Source organism: Xenopus laevis, chromosome 7S (assembly GCF_017654675.1).
Source record: "Xenopus laevis strain J_2021 chromosome 7S, Xenopus_laevis_v10.1, whole genome shotgun sequence".
Lineage (NCBI taxonomy): Eukaryota > Metazoa > Chordata > Amphibia > Anura > Pipidae > Xenopus > Xenopus laevis.
In genome coordinates this window covers 67,924,423-67,932,048 of record NC_054384.1, presented here as the reverse complement: position 1 = coordinate 67,932,048, position 7,626 = coordinate 67,924,423, and the positions used below count along the sequence as shown (strand labels likewise).

Genomic DNA, 7,626 nt, shown 5'->3' with positions numbered 1-7,626 from the left:
AGTTTACTAAGCAAACTTACATCTTATTTTAAATATTATTAATTCTTCAATTTTGGGTAGTGCACAGCGGTCTTACAATGGAATCTGTAAGAGAGTTCCTTGGGCTTCTGAGGATTCCAAATTGCCATAAAGAAAAGTAGGCACCAGTAACTTATGAGGAAGATCTTCTACAGCATGATTTGCTAGAGTCTCTCTTTTAGTGTGTTGTAACGATGGCCAACACGTTTTCCCCCAGATGTAGACGTTTGCAGCCGTGGAGCAGCGGTGCAGCTTTCATTGGAACACAGACCAAACCAAAAGAAGTGGTTCCAGAACTTGGAGATAAGGAGAGGTATGTCTGAAGCGCTCAGCGCGGCTGGAGAACTCCAAAGTAGAATAGTGAAGAAAGCTGAGCTCAGTCATGCATAGATATCTACTGCAGTGTGCTATAAAGGAAAAAGCAACGCAAAGGCCCTTAATTGCTACAATTGTTGCCTTTTAATTCCGAATGAATCACAAATGAGGTAGGGGTGGGCATTTTCTTAGTATAACACCTAAATAACAACTATAGGGGGTCGCGCTGTATTAAAACTAAGCATTACACTCATACCGCCCAAAAGTCCCGCTTTCCGCGGGACAGTGCCGATTGCTTTACAAAACCTGCAGTCCCGGATCACTGCTTAAACGTCCCGCAGCGCCATTAATGTCCAGCTTCTTGGCTCCTGCCTGACAGCTAATCCCGACGTCACAAATCTCATCTCGCGAGAAAGTGGCGTCACGACTGCGCGTATATAAGCGTAATGACGCGGCACGTAGCCGCCTTGTGGAGATTGATGTGCAAGGACGGAGTGCTTTAGATTAGTACGGTCATAAGCGTTTAGTAACACGCGGTAGACTTTGATGAGACACAATTCCTACTTTTGTCAGGAAAAAAAGACTTTTACTTTATTTTGTGGTTGCCAGCCATGCCAGTAACAACTAGAGCTTTAGCTCCCCATATTGGCTGCACTTGTGTAATCCATTTTTTTTTGTTCGGAGCAAGAAACCTACATTTGCTTTATTCTGGTGGGGAAGAAAGAGACAAAACACTTTATTTTCTTTGTGGTGGCCAGCAGAGTCGCCACCATTTCACTTGCTCTCCGTGTTTTAAGTGTAAAAAGTACGAATTCACTTCAGCTTCTGCCAGGGAACAACAAAAAATGTTTGTTTTTTTTGTTGCTTATGAACAATACTTGCAACAACCATTACAAGAGTCTGCTCTCAAACTGACGAGAAAGGAAGGTTTGGGTTGTGCAAGTTATGGCCAGAGTCATTTTTTAAGTTTTTTTTTACAAGTAAGGGACACATTTTTCATAATTTTGGACACTGCCCAATTTAAGAGTAGACAATTGGTGAAAGAGACCAAAAGCCATCTTGCAGTATTGACCATTCATAATATGATCGCCAAACAAGCGAACGACAGGGCGGTATTGGGTTAAACTGAACATTTGGCCCTAGGGCCGAACAATTGGGTTACAACAAAATGAATGGGTGCCAGCGGGTTGTAGAACCGCATCAACTACTAGCCCATGTGGTCCTCGATCGACAGAAATCAAAGCTCCCTGATCGATATCTTAGCTAGGTATCGATCAGGAAGACCCGTCGGAAGCCACCATACACTGGCAGATAAGATGCCGAAACGGTCTAAAGAACAATATCTGCAACTTAATCTGCCCATGTATGACCACCTCTAGTCTTTTTTTTTTTTAGTGATCAGAGGGTCCCAGTATTTTTGACGCAATGCAAAGGGTAGATTTTTCAATTCAAGGAGAGAACAAGGGCAAGACTGGGTGATTTTTATGGAAAGGCTGGGTGAAATTAAACAAAAAGAACCTTTTACTCTTTATTTACTCTGATCATATCTCTGAAGTGTGCTGATTATCACTCTGTCAGTACTGCAGCAGAAACGGGTATCCATATCTGTGTGTTGCCTGTAGTCCATGAGCATGATGGGCTTGCATTATGCAATTCTGATCCCACAGGTGGGTCTGATATATGTTGTAAATTGGTTTGATATTGATTGGCCAGATTTGATCCTCCCGTCAGATTGAGGACTATATTTGTTCATTGATGTAGTCCTTAATACAATGGCCTACATAGCAGCAATTATGATCATGCAGATGGGTCATATATTGCTCACCCTACGGTTACCAAAGACCAAAAAGAAACCACTTTTTTCTTTGGGGGCACATTTACTAAGCTTGAATGAAGGATTCAAAGTAAAAAAACTTCTTCGAAGTATTTTTTTGGGTACTTCAACCATCGAATAGGCTACTACGACCTTCGACTACGACTTTGTTTCGAAATAAAAAACATTTGACCATTCGATAAAAACTTTGACTACATACTTCGGTAGTTTAAACCTACCGAGTTACAATGTAAGCCTATGGGGACCTTCCCCATTACTTTTCTAAGGTTTTTTTGATCAAAGGAAAATCCTTTGATCGATGGATTAAAATCGTTTCATCGTTCGATCGAACGATTTTTCCTTCGATCGTAGGATTTGCGGTAATACTTCGAATATCGAACACTTTTTTTATTATTTATATTTTACAGATTAAATTATATACAATTACGTGAACAGTATAGATTACATGGACAGATAAGTGCCAGTGGCAATTAGATAAATTTTTTCTTTTGAACTACCATATTGTTTATATTGCGTGTTACTTGTTTTAAATAGACCATGATTTGTACTCAATTAAGAACAAGAGAGGGTGCTAGCCCAAGTGTTTAAAAGGAAGTCTGATAAATGTATTAGTTTGAAAGAGCCAGGATGCGGCTCAAGACATTACTGTATCTTTGGTCGTAGCCATGAAGGAAATAAAGGTGTTTTTTTCTGAACCATGGGCATACATTTTGTCCTTATGCAATTTGTGCCATAGCTAGCACTTACTTACACAGGGTTTTTAAACCCAAAACCACCAGTAGCATTGCTTGAAAAATGGAGCAATCACGGTCAACCAATCATTAGGCATATGTACAAAACAATCCCTGCCTTCACTATACATGGTCAGTACCATTTATACATAGAACAGGCTCCCACAAACAAACGATAAATAATTATTAAAAACAATAAATTATTTTCAGCATATCAGATTCTATATCAGAATATTAACCATAAAAACAGGAGACATCAAATTCGCTATTAATACTTTTTGGTACTCTAGTTGTTAATCAGAAAATCCATTATACATCCCTACGTTATAGCTTTTGACTCCTCTTATTCATGATTACTCGCTCAATACCTATTACAGACAAAATAACCTTCCCTCAAGGTGCAATCTGAACACTTTTTCAAATATTTGATAACCCACTCTATCTACATCATACATTACTTTAAGTTTGTAATAGTTAATCTATCCCCAAATTGTAAATTGAATTCAGTTTTCCAGTTTCTCTATCCAGTTTCATCATATCAGTCCGACATCGCTAATCTAATCAATCACTGGTTTTCATAGAAATGATATTTCTACATGGCAAATAATTTTCTAGTAGGTGTAGTAGAGTAATAGAAAACCAACTGACCCTACAGTCACGACATGCATGCTGCTGATTCTGTGTAATTGAATAAATTATTGGGGCTTGTTAAAAATAATAATAGTTTGTTCCAAATAATAGCAGTTTGGTTCAATTAGTGAGGTCATTCATTCTGTGAAAAAACAGGTGTCAATTGTGGCCCTAATTTAAGGAAGGAAGGCAGCAAATGTGCATGCTGGTTTTAGTGCATTTCTTTCTAAAAATGGGTTGTTCCAGACATTGTTCAAAAGAATAGCCTACTTTCATTAAAAAGTTTATTGGAGAGGGAAACATAAAAAGAAGTGCAGAAAATTGTAGACTGCTCAGATAAAATGATCTTAGATACTTTTAAATGGCAACCAAAACCTGAAAGACATGGAAAAAAAACAGAAAGCTACCATTCGAATGGATAGACAGCAAAAATGGCAAAGCCAATGATCAACCCCAGGAAGATCAAAGGGTCAAAAGTTACCTGTGAGTACTGTTACAATTAGAAGAAGACTATGTGAAGCCAAGCTATCAGCAAGAAACCCATGCAAAGTCCCACCACTGTTGAAAAAAAAAAATGTACTGAAGTGGTTACAATTTGCCAAATAAAACACATTGACTGGCAACATTTTGTGGACTGATGAAAGAGATTGTTTTCGTTGGGTCTAGGGGCCACAGACAGTTTGTCAGACAGCCCCAAACACTGAATTCAAGCCACAGTACACTGAAAACAGTGAAGCAGTGGTGCAAGCATCATGATATTGGGATGTTTCTCATACTATGGTGTTGGGCCTATTTATCACATACCAGGGATAATGGATCAGTTTTAATACATAAAAATACTTGAAGAGGTCATGTTACCTTATGCCGAAACGGAAATGCCCTTGAAATGGGAGTTTCAACAAGACAACAACCCCAGACACACGCGTAAACCATCAACATGTCCAGACCAACAAGATTGAAGTTATGGAGTGAGCAGCCCTATCCCCGGACCTTAATCAAATATAAAAAAAAAAATGTGGTGTGACATCAAAAATGCTGTTTGTGAGGCGAAACCAAGAAAAGTAGAAGAATTGTGGATTATAACAGGTGCCAGAAGTTGATTGACTCCATGCAACACAGATGTGCAGCAGTTCTCAGAAACAGTGGTTATACAACAGAATATTAATTCAGTGATTCAAAGGAAAGAAACATTTTGAAACATTTTTTAGTTTATACAGTGAATGTTCGAGTTTGTAAAGAAGAATGATATTTTTTTTTGAACAGCCTAATCCCTTTTCTTCAATTCAAAATTTTATAGAATAGAATGTGCAGTGTTCCCAATGTGTGTATGGAAACAAAAGCTATTATAAGGATTTGGAGCTTTATTCACTTTTTTAAACACACTGCTATTATTCTGAACACAACTGTATGTATACTTCTGTAATCACATCAAATAGTTTAAAGTCACCAGAAAGAGGGAAAGAAAGTCCCAAATTCAGAACTATTGATTCAATCTCTGGGACTTTGTAAGTGGGGAGGTTTAGTACCACCTGTTCTTCTCTTCCTCTTTGCATCTTCCTGTTCTTTCCTGTGATCTGTTCTCCTATGCTATTTTCTTTCACCCATATCCTCCTGTAAATTTGTTTCTTGATGTTTTACTTGTAAGAGCCTCATCCGAGAAAACGAAAGCTTTTGACTCGCATATTTTCTTTGAAGAAAAACAAGCAGACAGCAGTAAACAACTCTCTGTGCTATCAGAAGATCCAGAGTCCATACTAGAAGGGCTAACAAGGGAAATAATCACTTGGAGATGCTTAGAGTCTGTAGTTCACAGTGAGAGAGTGAGCTGTTTTTGTTGGAGGGACAACTGAGCGTGTCTGATGTAAACTTCCAGTGAAATTACACTTTGCTGCTGAGTCGATTGTTGACATGGTGCACTGTACCTAGCAATTCTGGAGTATTCCCAGTGGTGTGCTAACGATTTGAGAAATAATTCTCTTCCTCCTGCCTGGAACACTATTCACTGTTCAGCGGCCCTCCGGCAGTTGTGGACTAATAATTCTGTAGACTGTAGTTGATGGTGCTGGGCCTGAGAAAGAGACTGTTCCGAGAATAATTTTCACGTTACATGGAAATAAATATATCCTTAGAATTGATGTTTAAATTTAGAGGCTGTGTACAAGGGAGAAGAAAGAGAATCATGATTCAGAGATGAATGCAAAACAAAGCTACAGTGTATAGGAAACAATTTTTAAACAGTATTTAAACAATTTATTATACTTTTGTGATATGTGTAAATCAGATTGGATAACTGCATTATTATTATTATCATAATATTTAACAGACATATACTGACCCATTCAGGAGATATACTGTAGAAGGGATTTGCTGAAGCTACAGGAATGTTTAAAGGAGAAGGACAGGCTTTGTGCACTTGGGGGCTGCCAAAAGTTAGGCACCCCCAAGTGATTGTATTTACTTAACTGAAACCCCAGACTGGTGCTCCTATCAGCAGAAAACTGCACAGACCCGGGGTTATACCAGTGAGCACCACAGATCGATCTTCTTCTGGCTTCTTCTTTTCTTCAAATTTCATGGGGCAGATGCATGCGCAGTTGAACAAAATAGGCGACTTTTTAGTTAAATTTTGGCTTTTCATTCTACTGGGCAGCCACACAAAGAAAGTGGAAGACGGAAGACGATCGCACCGTGGTGCTCAGTAGTATAACCCTGGGCCGGTGCAGTTTTTAACATTTGGCACCCCCAAGTGCATGAAGCCTTTCCCTCTCCTTTATGTAAACCTAACCTTATTTACTGCATATCTATGCAGCAGCTTTGGGAATCTGGGGTTTAATATATGTATCCCCTGGTTCCTGAATCTAGATTGGTATTGGGTTTCCCTACTAAAAAATTATATATATATATATATATATATATATATATATATATACCGTTCAAAAAAAAAACCGCATCAACCAGGTCTTAGTATGAAAAATCAAATATTCAAAATTTATTGCCAACGTTTCGGCTCCATAGATTGAGACGGCTCAATCTATGGAGCCGAAACGTTGGCAATAAATTTTGAATATTTGATTTTTCATACTAAGACCTGGTTGATGCGTTTTTTTTTTTTGAACGGACTATGTGATTGTTGTAAACCAGCACACAGGCATTGGACTGTTTGCCGTGTGCACCAGCTACACAGTATATATATATATATATATATATATATATATATATATATATATATATATATATATATATATATATATATATATATATATATATATATATATACTTTGAGAAAGGCTGTTGTATCAGCCGAAACGTCAGCAATTGTCCACAATAAAATTTGATTTACTACACTTAAGACCTGCGAGTGCGATCTCCACTACTTCTATTGATTTTCTTGAACAACGACTGCACCCAGGCACAGATTACTTCGATTTTGTGAGTGCCGGTTCCCTACTCTACTATATATATATATATATATTTATATTTATATATATTTTTAGCATTAAATGCTTTGTCTGCTACATTTGTGATTGCATGCTAGGGTGCAGCCAATGCATCTCAGTGAAGACTTTAAATCATTGGCTAAAAAGGTATATGTAGGAATTGCTACACTCTTAATATAAGAAGGAACTACTGAATGCTTTGGACCTGGGTTGTCTGGGGACTTAGGTAATTTAGACCACTATTCCTTACAGCTACTTAAACCATTTAAACATTAAAAAAAAATTGCCATCAACATGGATTTATGTAGACATAAATAGTTACGTTATGAGATACCCATTAAAATAACGCTGCATCTTCTCATGTTATCTCATATATTCCAGTTCGGTAAAATTTGTTAATATGCCACTTATGATGTAAACTATGTGTTGCTTAAGTATTCATTTTGGGGATATAATTTTCCTTTAACTTTGATTCCTATTAAAATCTTAATGTTCTGTTAGACATCCAGTCACTCCAGCATTTATAGATTACATTTTTGGCTAAGTAAATGTACAGCCTATACCCAGTTTTTATTTTTACACTGAACTGTTCCTTTCAACATTAAAAAATTATTTTGCAAACAATATAGATTCATGCAGCTTGCTTTTTAGGAATATAAGG

General features: G+C 37.5%; 1 protein-coding gene across 1 annotated transcript in view; it reads right to left on the bottom strand.

Moving 5' to 3' along the window:
- The window catches only part of arhgef12.S (Rho guanine nucleotide exchange factor 12 S homeolog), a gene marked incomplete at its 5' end in the record, with an annotated part of 95,405 nt that extends 94,733 nt beyond the window's left edge, over positions 1-672 (bottom strand). The window contains 1 exon segment of the mRNA NM_001089294.1: positions 1-672. This exon segment is cut by the window's left edge and continues 65 nt beyond it.
- Positions 673-7,626: the final 6,954 nt, after the last annotated feature.